This window comes from Cnephaeus nilssonii (genome assembly GCF_951640355.1).
Source record: "Cnephaeus nilssonii genome assembly, chromosome: 15".
Classification (NCBI taxonomy): Eukaryota; Metazoa; Chordata; class Mammalia; order Chiroptera; family Vespertilionidae; genus Cnephaeus; species Cnephaeus nilssonii.
In genome coordinates, this window is record NC_137086.1 from 65,621,088 (window position 1) to 65,637,165 (window position 16,078).

General features: G+C 49.6%; 1 protein-coding gene and 1 pseudogene across 2 annotated transcripts in view; both read left to right on the forward strand.

Annotated features, from left to right (window-relative positions):
* Window positions 1–16,078, forward strand: part of FHL2 (four and a half LIM domains 2) — a 45,520-nt gene that overhangs the window by 11,483 nt on the left and 17,959 nt on the right. The window lies entirely within an intron of this gene.
* On the forward strand, window positions 250–14,193 carry LOC307112138 (ezrin-like; annotated as a pseudogene). The gene has a single exon. The product of its transcript is annotated as an ezrin-like (transcript).

Below are 16,078 nucleotides of genomic sequence, written 5' to 3' on the forward strand. Positions count from 1 at the left end.
CAGACAAAGCCATGGTGGCGGGGCCAAGGCAGAGGCAGTTAGGGGCGATCAGGCCGGTAGGAGAGGTAGTTGGGGGCAAGCAGGCCGGCAGAGGGGAGCAGTTGGGGGTGAGCAGGCTGGCAGGGGGGGGCGGCAATTGAGGGCACACAGGCCAGCAGAAGGGTATTTGGAGGCAAGCAGGCCGGCTGGGGGTGGCAGTTGGGGGCAAGCAGGCTAGTGGGGGGTGGCAGTAGGGGGTGAGCAGGCCAGCAGGCAGAGTGGTTAAGGGCGATCAGGCAGGCAGGCAGGTGAGTGGTTAGGAGCGAGCGGTCCAGGATTGCGAGAGGGATGTCTGACATTCCCCGAGGGGTCCCAGATTGGAGAGGGTTCAGGCCGGACTGAGGGACACCCCCCCCCATGCACGAATTTCATGCACCGGGCCACTAATTCTTTTATAAAAGTTTTACCTGGAAAAGACTTAAGTAGGTGCGAGGTTCACTTATAATTCTAACAAAGAACAACTGTAGTTTAAAGGAAACATTTTGGATATTTAAAGGTACTCATACTAGACTGGAGACTAATGTAAAAACAAAACAAGCTGGTGTAGCTAATTGGGTTTGAGTGTCAACCTATGAATCAGGAGGTCACAGTTCAATTCCTGGTCAGGGCACATGCCCTGGTTGCAGTCTCAATACCCAGTGGGGGCATGCAGGAGACAGCTAATCAATGATTCTCACACATCATTGATGTTTCTGTCTCTACCTTTCCCATTCTCTCAGAAATAAATACACACACACACACACACACACACACACACACACACACACACACTAGAGGCCTGGTGCATGAAATTCGTGCCTGGGTAGTGTCCTTACACCTGACCAGCCATCAGGGACAATCGGGGCCTTCTGGCTGCTGGCTGGGGCCTCCCTTCCCTGACTGCCGACCAGGGTCTCCCTTCATTCCACGCTGCCCCCCTGGTGATCAGTGCACATCATAGCGAGCGATCAGTCTCCCAGTTGAACTCCCGCAGGGACAATTTGCATATTAGGCTTTTATATACTAGTATATAGCTATATTAAAAATAAATAAATAAATAAATAACAAAAATCACTTACCATTTCTCTAATACAATTTAGTGGAAAGACCCTCAGACCTTCTTATTCTTTAGCACATATTTTATGAGCAAACACAAGAATCCTCCAAATGGGGCCAAAATCAATATGACTGCTGCAAAGTCAAGAGTTAATCATGCTGAACTTTTCAACCCAGATTATTGTTTGTGGCATTACGCCATGTGACTTTCCACATGTTGGAAGAAAAAGAGATGTTGACTTGAAGTTAGATTTTGCCATTTGGTGCTTTTGAATATTTGGAACAGTTTTTTTGACTCAGAAATAATGATATGATTGACTTAGTGGAGGAAGCAGTGGTGGCAAAGAATGTTTGTTCCTTCATAGGGAGCAACTGAGCGGGCAGAGCTGGGGCCATTCTCTTAGAATAGCACAGGCACTCGAGCCTCACGTGACGCCCTCTGAAGGATGGGGTTTGTGGGAATTGGGCTAATCTTGTGGTACTGACTGCCTTTTATTTTTATTTATTTTATTTTTTTAATTAAATCTTTATTGTTGAAAGTATTACATATGTGCCCTTTTTTCCCCTCATTGACCCCACCTAGCCCACCCCATCGCCTGCCCCAGGCCTCACCACCCTGTTGCCTGTGTCCATGGGTTATGCATATACGCATACAAGTTCTTTGGTCTCTTCCCACGCACCCACCCTCTGAGGTTCCACAGTCTATTCCAGGCTTCCATGTCTCTGGATCTATTTTGTTTATCACTTTATTTTGTTGATTACATTCCATGCATGGATGAGATCATGTGATACTTGTCTTTCTCTGACTGGCTTATTTCACTTAGCATAATATTCTCCAGGTCCCTCCATGCTGTCTCAAAGGGTAAGAGATCCTTCTTTTTTACTGCTGCCTAGTACCCTATGGTGTAAATGTACCACAGCCTTTTTATCCACTCATCTACTGATGGGCACTTGGGCTGTTTCCAAATCTCAGCTATTTTAAATTGTGTTGCTGTGAACATAGGGGTGCATATATTCTTTCTAATTGGTGTTTTGGGTATTTTAGGATATATTCCTAGAAGTGGGATGCCTGGGTCAAATGGAAGTTCCATTTTTAATTTTTTGAGGAAATGCCATACTGTTTTCCATAATGACTGCACCAGTCTGCATTCCAACCAGCAGTGCAGGAGGGTTCCCTTTTCTTCACATCCTCACCAGCACTTGCCATTTGTTGATTTATTGATGGTAGCCATTCTGACAGGTGTGAGGTGATAGCCTCATGGTCGTTTTAATTTGCATTTCTATGATGATCAGTGACTTTGAGCATTTTTTCATGTGTCTCTTGGCCTTCTGTATGTCCCCTTTGGAGAAGTGTTCTTTTAGGTCCTTTGATCATTTTTTAATTGGATTGTTTGTCTTCCTTTTGTTAAGTTATATGAGTTCCTTATATATTTTGGATGTTAACCTTCATCAGATGTATCATTGCCAAATATGTTCTCCCATGTAGTGGACTTTCTTACTGTTTTGTTGATGGTTTCTTTTGCTGTGCAGCAGCTTTTTATTTTATGTAGTCCCATTTGTTTAGTCTCCTTATTTTCCTTTGCCCAAAGAGATGTATCTGTAAACCTATTGCTACGAGAGATGTCTGAGATTTTGCTGTCTATGGTTTCTTCTAGGATTTTTATGGTTTGATGACTTACATTTAAATTTTATCCATTTTTAGTTTATTCTTGTGTATGGTGTAAGTTGGTGGTCTAGTTTCATTTTTTTTTTTGCATGTATCTGTCCAATTTTCTCAGCACCATTTATTAAAGAGACTGTCTTGACTCCATTGTATATTCTTGCCTCCTTTGTCAAGTATTAATTGACTGAATGGCTTGGGTTGATTTCTGGGGTCTCTATTCTATTTCATTGATCTATATGCCTGTTCTTGTGCCAGTACAAGGTTGTTTTGGTTACTTTGGCTTTGTATTATTGTGATGCCTCCAACTTTGTTCTTCTTTCTCAAGATTGCTGTTGCTATTGGAGGTCTTTTTTGGTTCCATATAAATTTTTGGAGAGTTTGTTCTAAATCTGTGAAATATGCTGTTGGTATTTTAATAGGGATTTCATTGATTCTGTAGATTGCCTTGGATAGTATGGACATTGTAATGATGTTGATTCTACCAATCCATGAACATGGTATATTCTTCCACTTGTTTATATCTTCCTCTATCTCTTTTTTTCAACATCCTGTAGATTTCTGAGTACAGGTCTTATACATCCTTGATTAAGTTGATTCCTAAGTATCTTAATTTTGTTGTTGCAATGGTAAATGGAATTATTTCTTTAGTTTCTCTTTCTGAGAATTCATTATTGGAGTATAAAAAGGCCATTGATTTCGGGTGTTAATTTTGTACTCTGCTACATTGCCAAATTCATTTATTAAAACTAGTAGTTTTTTGATGGGGTCTTTAGCATTTTCTATATATAATATCATGTCATCTGCAAATAATGACAGTTTTACTTCCTCTTTTCCAACTTGGATCTTATTTCTTCTTGTCTGATCACTGTGGCTAGGGTTTCCAGTACTAGTCTATATAATAAAAGCCCAGCGACCAAAATGGTGGAAAGACCAGAACAACCACAATGACCAGAACAACCACAATGACCAGAACAACCGTGGCCCCTCGCCCCGGCTGACCCAGCCCCCCAGCAGGGACCCCCACCCCAAACAGGGGCGTGGCCAGCCTACAAACTGCCTGAGGCCTCTTGCTCCACTTGGCCCCACCCCCAGTGGGGACCCTCACCCTGATAGGGGTATGGCCAGCCTGCAAACCCCCAGTGGCCCCTCACCCCAGCTGGCCCCACCCCCCAGCGGAGATCCCCATTCCCATCAGGGGCCCCCATCAGGGCAGGCCGGCTGGCCCCCACCTGTGCACCGGGCCTCTATAGAAATATTAAACCCTGACCGTCACTGCTGCCCTCCAGTCCCCACCGCCATCTCTGCTGCTGCTGCTGCTGCTGCTGCTGCTGCGCCGTGTTCCCGAGGATTGAGGAGAACCCACCAGGAACCGAAAATGCTGAAACCAATAAATGTCGGAGTCACCACCATGGATGCATGGAGCTTTTTGATCAGGTGGTTAAGACTATCGGCCTTAGGGAAGTGTAGTACTTCGGCCTCCAGTATGTAGATAATAAAGGATTTTCCACCTGGTTGAAACTTGATAAAAAGGTGTCGGCCCAGGAGATCAGGAAGGAGAATCCCCTGCAGTTCCAGTTCAGGGCCACGTCCTACCCCGAAGACAAGTCTGAGGAGCTCATCCAGGACATTGCACAGAAGTTTTTCTTCCTCCGAGTGAAGGAGGGCATTCTTAGCGATGAGATTTACTGCCCTCCCGAGACCACGGTGCTCCTCGGCTCCTACGCCATGCAGGCCAAGTTTGGAGACTATAACAAAGAAATTCACAATTTGGGTACCTCAGCTCCGAGCGGCTGATCCCCCAGAGAGTCATGGACCAGCACAAGCTCACCAGGGACCAGTGGGAGGTACCCGGAGCACGAGGGATGCTCAAAGATAGTGACATGCTGGAGTGTCTGAACATTGCCCAGGACCTGGAAATGTACAGAATCAACTATTTTGAGATAAAAAACAAGAAAGGAACTGATGTGTGGCTTGGAGTGCATGCCCTGGGACTAAATATTTATGAGAAAGATGGTAAGTTGACCCAAAGATTGGCGTCCCGTGGAGTGAGATCAGGAACAACTCTGTAATTACAATAAGTTTGTCATCAAGCCCACTGAGAAGAAGGCGCCTGACTTCGTCTTCTATGCCCACCGCCTGCCATCAACGAGCGGATCCTGCAGCTCTGCAGGGGTAGCCACGAGCTGTACATGCGCCGCAGGAAGCCCGACACCATCGAGGTGCAGCAGACGAAGGCCAGGCCCGTGAGGAGAAACACCGGAAGCAGCGGGAGCGGCAGCAGCTGGAAACCGAGAAACAGAGGCGAGAGACTGTGGAGAGAGAGAAGGAGCAGATGATGCGGGAGAAGGAGGAGCTGAAGCTCAGGCTCCAGGACTATGAGCAGAAGACCAAGAAGGCCGAGGAAGAGCTCTCGGACCAGATCCAGAGGGCCTGCAGCTGGAGGAGGAGGAAGCGGGCGCAGGAGGAGGCGGAGCACCTGGAGGCCCACCGTATGGCTGCGCTGGCCAAGGAGGAGCTGGAGAGGCAGACGGTGGATCAGATAAAGAGCCAGGAGCTGCTGGCCACGGAGCTGGCCGAGTACACCGCCAAGATCGTGCTCCTGGAGGCGTGGCAGCGCCAGGCGAGGGAAGCCCAGGATGACCTGGTGAAGACAAGGAGGAGCTGCAGCTGGTGATGTCGGCGCCGCCGCCCCCGCCGCCCCCTGTGTATGAGCCAGTGGCCTATCATGTCCGCGAGAACCTGTAGGAGGAGGGCCCGGAGGACTCAGGCTACAGCGCCGAGCTGTCCAGCGAGGGCATCCTGGACGACCGCAACGAGGAGCAGTGGGTCACTGAGGCCGAGAAGAACCTGCGCGTGCAGCAGCAGCTGATGACTCCGTCCAGCGAGCTGTCCCAGGCCAGAGATGAGAACAAGAGGACCCACAACGACATCGTCCACAACGAGAACATGAGGCAAGGCCGTGACAAGTACAAAACGCTCCGGCAGACCCGGCAGGGCAACACCAAGCATCGACGAGTTCGAGGCCGTGTGAGGCCGGGCCGGGACTGGCAGGGCGGGCCCACGCCTGGGCCCCGCGGGTCACACGCAGACTCTGAAACTCGTATTCCTAGTTCTCTAAGTCTAGACTGCTCCTCAGACCCAGCTCCTTTAAAGAGAGGGGCAGTTTCCGGGGCTGGGGCAGTAGAGGCTCCCCTGCTTATTTTCCCATTTGTATCAGTGCCAAACGGGCCTGATTTTTACTGTTGTTATTTAATCACTTCCTGTCTGTGCTGGGGCAGGGCCGATTGAATCAAGGAAAGGGCCGCTGGACGCCTGAGGAGCAGCTCCGTGCTGGCAAGTGTGAGAGTCGTGTCATTAAAGAGCCACGGTGGCTCCAGTCTGTGCCATATTCCTTCTGTATTTGAAATTAGCCAGATTAATAGATTCACTTGATTTCTGTGAAGGATGCATCTTTGTATTTATGTGTTTGAGGCTTGAAAACTGGGTTGAAAGCACTCACACACGTGCACACAGTGACTTCCTCCCTCGGTGGCCGCATCCTCGCTCATTCCGGATAAACAGCCAGGAGGACACTCACGCTTAAACTGCTCTGGTTTGGTTTAACAGTTAGAGGGCTCCATTGTTGGGCTCACACACCTGATTAATGATCAGCTATAGAGTATAATACCCTATGTAATACAAGCCCTGCAACCATAAAGGCAGAACAACCAGAATGACCGCTCGACCAGTCACTATGAGGTGCACTGACCACCTCTCGGTCCCTCCCCCCAGCCCGCAGGCTCCCATCGCCTGATGGCAAACGGGGACTGGGGGTGGGTGGCACCGGGCGGTGGGGCTGGCAAGCGGGCAGAAGGGCTGACCTCAGTCCCTTCTCCGATCACCTGATGGCGAACAGGGACTGGGGTGGGTGGTGGGGGATTCAGGCAGCGCCAGGCCAAGGCTCTCCCCCCACCCCCCACCCTGCTGGTTGCTCCACACATAGAGGGCAACCCACAGCAGGGGCGGGACCATGAGTGGGCGGGACCGGCCAACCTCTCGGTCCCTCCCCCCCGGCTGTCAGGCTCCGATTGCCCGCCCGATGGCAAACTGTGAACCCAGGTGAGTGACGGCCGGCCGAGGGGCAGGGCTGGCTGCCGGCAGCCAGGGAAGATGGCCCTGACCACAGGCTATGCCTAGGGACCATACCCACGCATGAATTTCGTGCGGTGGGCCTCTAGTGCTGAATAAGAGTGGTGAGAGTGGGCATCCCTGTCTTGTTCCTGTTCTTAGGGGAAATGGTTTTAGTTTTTGCCCATGAAGTGTGATGTTGGCTGTAGGTTTGTCATATAAGGCTTTTATTATGTTGAGGTATGATCCCTCTATGCCCACTTTGCTGAGAGATTTTATTAAAAATGGATGTTGGATTTTGTCAAATGCTTTCTCTGCATCTATTGCTATGATCATATGACTTTTGTCTTTCAATTTGTTTATGTGATGTATCACGTTTATTGATTTGTGAATATTGTACCAGCCTTGCATCCCTGGATTAAATCCCACTTAGTCATGGTGTATGACCCTTTTAATATATTGTTGGATCCGATTTGCTAATATTTTGTTGAGGATTTTAGAAAATATGTTCTCAGGGATATTGGCCTGTAATTCTCCTTCTTTGTAGTGTCTTTATCTGGTTTTGGAATTAAGACAATGCTGGCCTCACAAAAAGAGTTTGGAAGTGTTCCTTCATCTTAGATTTTTTGGAATAGTTTGAGGAGTATAGGTGTTTGTTCTTCTTTGAATGTTTGGTAAAACTCCCTTGTGAAGCTGTCTGGACCTGGGCTTTTGTTTGCTGGGAGTTTTTTATTTTCATCAGTTGGTATTGGCCTATTCACGTTTTCTGATTCTTCTTGATTCAGTTTTGGGAGATTGTATTTTTTTTTTAGGAATTTGTCCATATCATCCACATATCCAGTTTGTTGGCATATCGTTGTTCATAGTATTTTCTTACAATCCTTTGTGCTTCTGTGGTGTCAGTGGTTACTTTTCCACTTTCATTTCTGATTTTATTTATTTGGGTCCTCTTTGTTTCTTGATGAATCTGGCTAATGGTTAATCAATCTTGTGTATCTTTTCAAAGAACCAGCTCTTAGTTTCATTGATTTTTTTGTATTCTTTTTTTAGCCTCTATGCAATTTATTTCTGCTCTAGTCTTCCTTATTTCCTTCCTTCTACTTACTCTGGGCTTTTCTTGTTGTTCTCTTTCTAATTCTTTAAGTTGCAGGGTTAAATAGTTTATTATTACTTTTTCTTGTTTTTTGAGGTAGGACTGTAATACTATCAGCTTCCCTTTCAGGACTGCTTTTATTATGTCCCAGAGATTTTGGGTTGTTGTGTGTTCATTTTCATTTGTTTCCAGGAATTTTTAAATTTTTTTCTTGATCTCATCGGTAACCCATTCATTGTTTAATAATATGCTATTTAGCCTGCATGTGTTTGAATGTTTCTGGGTGTTTTTACTATAGTTGTTTTCTAATGTTATTCCACTGTGATCTGAGAAGATGCTTGATATTTACCAGGGTTATATCCTCTTGTTGGATCAATCCCTTTAGTATTATGTAGTGACCTTTGTTGTCTCTTATGATGGTCTTTATTTTGAAGTCTATTTTGTCAGATATGAATATTGGTACCCCAGCTTTTTTTTCCTTTCCATTTGCCTGGAAAATTTTTTCCATCCCTTCACTCTCATCTTGTGTGAGTCTTTTGTTCTTCTTCTTCTTCTTTTATTTTTTTTTAATCCTCACTGAGGATATTTTTCCATTGATTTTAGAGAGAGTGAAAGACTGAGAGAAATATCAATGTGAGAGAAACACATCTATTGGTTGCCTCCTGCATGCGCCTCAACTAGGGCCTGGGCCTGGGAGGAGCCTGCAACAGAGGTACATGCCCTTGACCAGAATCAAACCCAGGACCCTTTAGTTCATAGGCTGATGCTCTATCCACTGAGCCAAACTAGCTAGCGCCTATGTGAGTCTTTTGTTCTGAGGTGGGTGTCTTGTAGACTGCATGTAATTGGGTCATGTTTTTGTATCCATTCAGCTACCCTGTGTCTTTTGATTAGAGCATTTAACCCCTTTACGGTTAAGGTTATTATTGATATGTACTTATTTATTGCCATTTTAATTCTGTATGCCTAGATTTTTCTCTCTTTTTCTTCTTCTCGTTATAGCTGTCCCTTTAGCATTTCTTGCAGTGCTGGTTTGATAGTGATAAACTCCTTTAGGCTTTTTGGTCTGCGAAGCTCTTTATTTCACCATCTATTTTGAATAATAGCCTTGCTGGATAGAGTAATCTTGGTTTCATATCCTTGCTTTTCATTACCTTGAGTACTTCATGCCATTCCCTCTGGCCTGTAGAGTTTCTGATGAAAAATCAGCTGACAGCCTTATGGGAGCTCCTTTGCAGGTAAGAAATTGCTTTTCCCTTGCTGCCTTTCAGATTCTCTCTTTGTCTTTAATTTTTTGCATTTTAATTACTATATGTCTGGCCATGGGCCTGTTTGGGTTCTTCTTGCTTGGGACTCTGTACCTCCTGAGTGACTTTTTCCTTCACCAAGTTAGGGAAGTTTTCTGCCATTATTTCTACAAACACGTTCTCTATCCCTTGCTCCCTTTCTTTCCTTTCTGTGAATATTGTTACATTTCACATTGTCCCACAGCTCCCTTAAGCTGTCCTCCTGTTTTTTAATTGTTGTGTTTTTTTGTTTTTTTTTGGTTCTCTGATTGAGTGATTTTTTTCAGCCCTGTTTTCTAATTCACTGATCTGATCCGTAGCTTCCCCTAATCTGCTGTGTATTCCTTCCAATGTGTTCTTTATTAGAACTATGTCATTCTTTGTTTCTGACTCTTCTTTTTTCATAGTTACTATATGTTTTCTCATACTGTTGAGCATCTTTACCATCATTATTCTGAACTCTATATCAGATAAATTCATCTATATCAGATAAGTTTCTTATCTCCATTTCATTTAGTTCTCTTGGTGAATTCTCTTGTTCTTTCATTTGGGGTTTGTTGTTTTTTGTTTCCCCATTTGGGCTGCCTGTTTGGGTTTGTGTCTATGTATTAGGTAGATCTGCTATGACTCCCAATCTCTAGTGCAGAACAATGTCAGACGCTCTTTCTGATTGGTCCTGAGTACCCTGTTTGGGGCTATCAGCATTCCACAGCTTGTGACTCCCTCTGCTGGGACTGGATGCCTTTGGAAAGGACCAAGATGTACACCAGGGTCTGCTTTTCCTAGCCCCAAGCCCAGAAGGAGATCAGGCAAAGACTCAGAGGATCCAGAGACCTGCCTATGCCTGCAGTCTAATTGTTATCAGCCTTGATTGGTCTTAGGCTATGAACCAGAGGGTGGGGCAAGAGTTCTTCCAACAGGGTGTAGCTACTACCTTACCCCAGGCCGAAACTACCTGGATAGCAAAGGTCCAGAGGAGAAAGATAACGTCCGCAGCATGAGGGAATGACTCAGCACAGGAAACCAGAGTGTCTGCCTTCTGAGCTCTAACCCCAGAGCCCCCACCCCTGGCTTCTACTCACACAGCTCCAGTCTACTCAGCCCTCCTTCTGCCGGAGCCCAAAGTGAGTGGCTGCACATGCAATTCTGTGCATTGGCCCTCTAAGAGGGTGCCTGCGTTTCCAGCCTTCTCTCGCTGGCAGACAGCAACCCTGCTGCTTTTCACAGCCAGATGTTCTGTGGGCACCTTTCTCAGTTCTGGTTCTCTGGGCTGGGGGCCCAGCTTTGGGTTTAGACCCCAGAGTTCTCAGTGGTCACCCCCACAGCTGAGGTGTCCCTCCGGACCGTCGGCGGCTGTGTGTGGGAGCCCGGCCGGCCCTTTCACGCCTCCACCTTTCCTACCAGTCTCTTCGGTCTCCACTTTCCGTTCTTGGTTATGGGGTTCTCCCCAGCCAGTCTGCAGTTGATTTTTCAGGGTGGTTTTTCTGTATTTTCGTTATTTCCAGTTTGGTCCTGAGAGAGTGTCAGTGTAGCTTCCACTTACTCTTCCGCCATCCTGACTGCCTTTTAAATGAAATAGACAAGACTTCAGGACCTATTACCGTAGTTGGATTTTATATATTTGAATATCATTTCTATGCAGTCACTCAATTACGTTCTTTTCTTCTACTTAGTTACTCTGAGGAAATGCTGTGATCTCAAAGGGTAAAAACCATTTGTTTTTGTGACCGGTCGGACAGTTGAGAACATGTAATACAAATAAAATTTTTTTAAATATATATATTTTATTGATTTTTTTTTTTTTTTTACAGAGAGGAAGGGAGAGGGATAGAGAGTCGGAAACATTGATGAGAGAGAAACATAGATCAGCTGCCTCCTGCACACCTCCCACTGGGGATGTGCCCGTAATCAAGGTACATGTCCTTGACTGGAATCAAACCCGGGACCTTTCAGTCCGCAGGTCGATGCTCTATCCACTGAGCCAAACCGGTTAGGGCCAAATAAAATTTTTTGATCTCCCAACATTACACTGTTCCTGTGGATACTAGCAAAAAACATTTTTTATAGCCTGATCACAGATTTTGTGTGTGTGTGTGTGGATGTGTTTATCTACCTATGTTCTGGACTTCAAATATTCAAGAAAGTACAGACAAGACGGACTGGGCTGGAGATGGCTGTAAGAACCATATATTCATCAAATCAGCGACTTCAGCACACTCCAGGCCACATGCCCAGCTCAGACTTTGAGTTTCCACATCTGTGTGAGCAGGTCATAAAGTCAGCTAGGCCACCTGACCCATGCATGATGTGCCCTAGGCCTAGCAGGTTCTGGGAAGAGGAAGACAGTAACGAATGGAAATCCACCTGTGGATCTAAGACTAGCATTCGGGGGTAGCTTCCAGTCACCAAAGCTCCACGCACTGAGTGGAACTTTTGTTCCAGACCCTGGGAAATGCACTGATTGCATGATCTGAACTTCTCATAACACCCCCTGTGGAGGGACTTCTTCGTTCTGTTTTGTGGAGAAGCCGCTGAGGCTGAGAGAGGTCAGGGGTGTTTCTGGGTTACAGGGGTGGGAGGCACTTGAGTTAGAATTAAAGCCCAAGTGGGGTGGATCCTGACCCACGTGCTGCCCCGCCAGCCCCACGCAGCCTCGGAGGGATGTTGTCTGCGGGACTCGGCCAGCTGCGATGGGGCTGGTGTCTGTCCTGTGGGTCAGCTGTCGGCCTTGCCTCCATCGAGGACCTCAGCAAAGGGCTCCTGTTTCTGCTGGGCCTTCAGGTGGCAAGGACTGTGCTGCAGAAGTGACTTCCTTCTAGAACACTCTTTCCAGTTTCCTAATTAGTTACATGGAAAACGTTGAATTGATGATCAAATTGGCCTGAGTGTACCCATCAAACTAAAAGTTTCTCATTTGACATTAGGAAAGTTCCTAATGGACAGAAATTGTCGGAGGCTTTTTGGCAAAAAGCAGCCGCAGGAAGGGGACAGGAGACTGGGTTAACCCCCGTCCCGGTTAGAGCTCGCCCTCTCTGTAACACCGTGAGGATTCCGGGCCCCGGCTGAGGGGCAGAGTGAGACGGAGCGTGTTCTTCCTGCCCTCCGGCGGGTCACGCCGGCCTGCCCTCTGGCCGCGCTTCCGGGAGGGGCAGCCGCCGTTCCACACGCGCGCTCGCAGGCCCGCTCGCAGCCTGGCTGCTTTTGTTCGTTGCGTTAAGTGCTTAATGAGTGGATCAGCTTTTTAGAGTTTCCGTGTAATTTGTCCAAGTTTGTAGTGAGCACTAAATATGTATATGTATTTGGATATCCTCCTCTAAGAGAGAAAGCTAAGGGGACTGAGTAAAGCAGGCGTCTCAGAATTGGGAACAAAATAACCAGATGGGGACTATAAGGACCTCTCATTCCACGGAAGCCAAGGGTCGCGGCAGGGATCGCGCCCAACCACGTGGGACTGGGGCCAGGCTTGCCCTGGGAGCCTTGGTGCCCGGGTCTGAAAACGGGGTCCCTCTCCCAGGGGAGCGGACGGCGCTGTGCACGGACCAGGGCGCCACAGAAGAGGGGCCCTCTCCTGCTCCTCGGCACCCTTGTTTTCGGGTTTGAGAGAACATGCTGTCGAAAGCCCAGTAACCTGACCGTCTGAGGCCGTCGACCACCTTTTCAGAGTGCTGAGCGTGGCCGGCATGAGAACCCACTCACAAAGCGGTGGTCTGTGGATGTGGGTGCTCTGGGAAATGGCAGCTGAACGCCCCAGCCCAGGCGGGAGGGTGCGCAGAGGAGTGGGGGCCGCGCCAGGCCCGCTTCGGGGTGGAGCCGCCCTGCTGCCCGGCCGCGGGTCCCCCAGGACACCCAGTCCACCCCTGGCTCCGCCCAAGGCTCCGGGCGGGCCAGGCAGCAGGCACTGCCGTTTCGGGGTGTTTCTGGAATGGGAAAATGGGAAATTGACAGGAAGTGTTTATCTTACATTATTTATCAACATCTTACTGCGATTTATGACATTCCTGTGAGCGTAAGATTAATGTTGCTATTTTTTATGGGATGTATAAAAGATTATTTTCTTTTCTCTTCTTCCCTCTCTCTCTAGAAGACTTTAAAACCAGGACATTTATTTGTTTTTGTTGTTGTTAATCCTCACCCGAGGATATTTCTCCACTGATTTTTAGGGAGCGAGAGTAGAAGAGAGGGAAAGACTGAGAGAAACATGGATGTGAGAGAAACACATCGATTGGTTGCCTCCTGCACGAGCCCTGACCAGGCTGGGGTGGAGTCTGCAACCGAGGTGCGTGCCCTTGACCAGAACTGAACAGGGACCCTTTGATCCGAAGGCCAACGCTCTATCCACTGAGCCAAACCGGCTAGGGCTAGAACCTGGATACTTTAGGGCACCTTAAAGTGATTGAAGGTCCGCCAGGGCGTCTGTGTGGGTCTGAGAGCACCTCCGTCACTCTCCCCGCGGGGTGCCCTGGGCGCAGCACCGTAGGTCGCAGTGTAGACAGGGCTGGACGAGGTTCTCGCTACTGAGGACGGAAAGGAAACCTCGTGGATGGGGACCCCGCAGGGAAAGGGCCGCCACGTGTTCCCGAGAAATATCCGGGGTGCGACCCGAAGGTAGGGCGGGCACGAGGCCACTGCTGCCCCCTGGCCTCGCGGCCTTTCTGTGGCGTTTCCTGTCTGCCTTGAGCTCTGGGACCCTGCACCTCGGACCCTCCTCGCCCCGCGTCGCCCAGGACAGAGCTGTGTGGCCGGAGCATCCGCTGCCCTGAAAACGGAGCCGCAGTCCCTCCGACCTCCCGCCGTCCCTGCCGCCGCCTCTGGCTTGCTGCATGCCGTGGGCTTTCTGAGCGAGGCCGGGAGGAAGCTGGGACAGGAGTGTAACTTAACTCAGACTTTGTCCAGGGAGCGCACACCGAGGGCCTGAGGCAGACTCCGAGAAGCTGGCGTGGTCCTGGTCGGAGGAGGGTTCCCTGTGTGATCAGAAGGAAGGAGTGTGGCCTGGCTCTCCCTGGGGGCCGGGGCGGGCGGCGGCTGGAGCGGTGCAGGGTCAGCGGGGCCTCGCGGCGGGCCCTGCCTGTGCCCGGAGAGGAGGGGAGGGCCCCCCAGGCCGGGCCGCCTGGGGGACGGGAGGGGGACAGAGCAGAGGACGAGGCTGGGCAGGCGTGTTGGGGCCAACTTGCAAAGATGCTGCCGTGGCCAGCAAGGACGGTGAGAAACATGCACGGGGCTGTCAGCCCCCTGAAGGCCGAATGCTGCAGGAAATGGAATGTGGGCTTTGAGCATCGAGTTGACTTTGCTCATGTGTAAAATAAGAACAAGCCTTACATCAGAGGGTATTGTATGGCTCAAAATAGGTAAGAAGGAATTAGGAAAAAGGGTTTTAGATGTGAAGGGGCTGAGGACACTAGCAGCACTGTGCCAAAGGAGAGGGGCGGTTCTTGGCAGGGGGGGGGGGGGAGAGGGGAGCGCCTGGCGCAGGCCCGGAGCTTCCCGTGACCCAGCCAGCCGCTCGCGGTGGGAGCAGCCAGTGTGCGCATCATTCGCGGCGGCCGGACAAAAGCCAATACCGACATTAATTGAGCGACTACAGTAAAGCAAGTTAAATGTGCTCGGTGTGTCTGCTTTCCCTTAGAACGTGTGTGTGTGAAAGTGCTTTACATGTGGTAACTCATGAACTCTTTCATCTTTGCAGCCAGGGTGGCTCCTGTTCCTGCTTCTTCCCAGGCGGGAAACCTGAGGCAGGGAGCGGTTAGAGCCGTGCGTGCCCGCGGTCCTGTGTGTGCTAGATGGGGTTTGAACCCGGAGCCTGGAGTTCAAGCACAGGAGGAAGTACATCAGGCGTTCCCGGCGCCTGCCCAGCGTCCAGGGGGCACTGGGCTGCAGCGGGCGTGGAGGGGGATCGGGCCTCCACCCGCCGCTTGCAGCAGCCCTCGGCCGGGAAGCTGAGCCCTGACTGCAGCTGCAGCGGGGGAGGGGCGGTTATATTCCCAGAGGACCCACCGCCAGCGGAGACGCAAGCTCAGTAAAAAGTAGTGTTATTTATGGCATCCCAGGAAGCTTAAGAGCATGGTCATAGCTCAATACTTATTTTCAAGGAAAATATCTTGTCGGGTTTGAAAATTATCAAACGTCCTTGAATGAACCATTAGGAACCCTTTTGTGTTAAAGCAGAAAGACGTGTGTGTGCACGCGCGTGCGAGAGAGAGGGGTAGGCTGAGAGGAACCCCGGGAAAGGAGGGCGCAGCTAGCTCCCCGGGTCCGCTGAAGAGGCAGCTGGGGCGGGGCATGAGAGCCACTCTCAGCAGCCCCCCCTCCCGTCTCCACCAGCCTGGGGAGATTCTGTGCTGTCTCACCTCCCTTCCCTGTTACCTGGCAGCGTGACTCCTCCCGGGTGTCCTGGGAAGCAAACTGCTGACGGACGCGGCCAGCCCCCCAGCTGTGCTCACAGGCATTCAACGGCGATGCTGTTTAAATCCCTGAATTAAAGCCTTGTGCGGAGATCACCACGTCAGATAGCTTTAGCTTGTTCCAAGTTCAGGGGAACACGCACACAGCGGTGTATCGGCAAAAGAGGACTGTTTGTTCTGGTTCGGGTCCGAGCGGAGCCGGTGTCTTCGGTCTCGGGTCCGAGTGGAGCCGGTGTTTTCAGTCTTTCTAATCAAGTCCAGGATGTGTTTTTACACCCCACGCTCAGCACTGCTCCAGCTCCCACCTGGGTGCTGGTACCAGAGACGTGGTGGGGGGTGCTCTAGGCGGTGGTGTGAGCAGCCGCGTCAGGGCACTGAGCTGGGAGCGGCCCGGAGCCCTCGCCGTGGCCTCCGGTTCTGTTTCTGCCTCATTAGTAAGTGGACGGCGGTTCTGGGC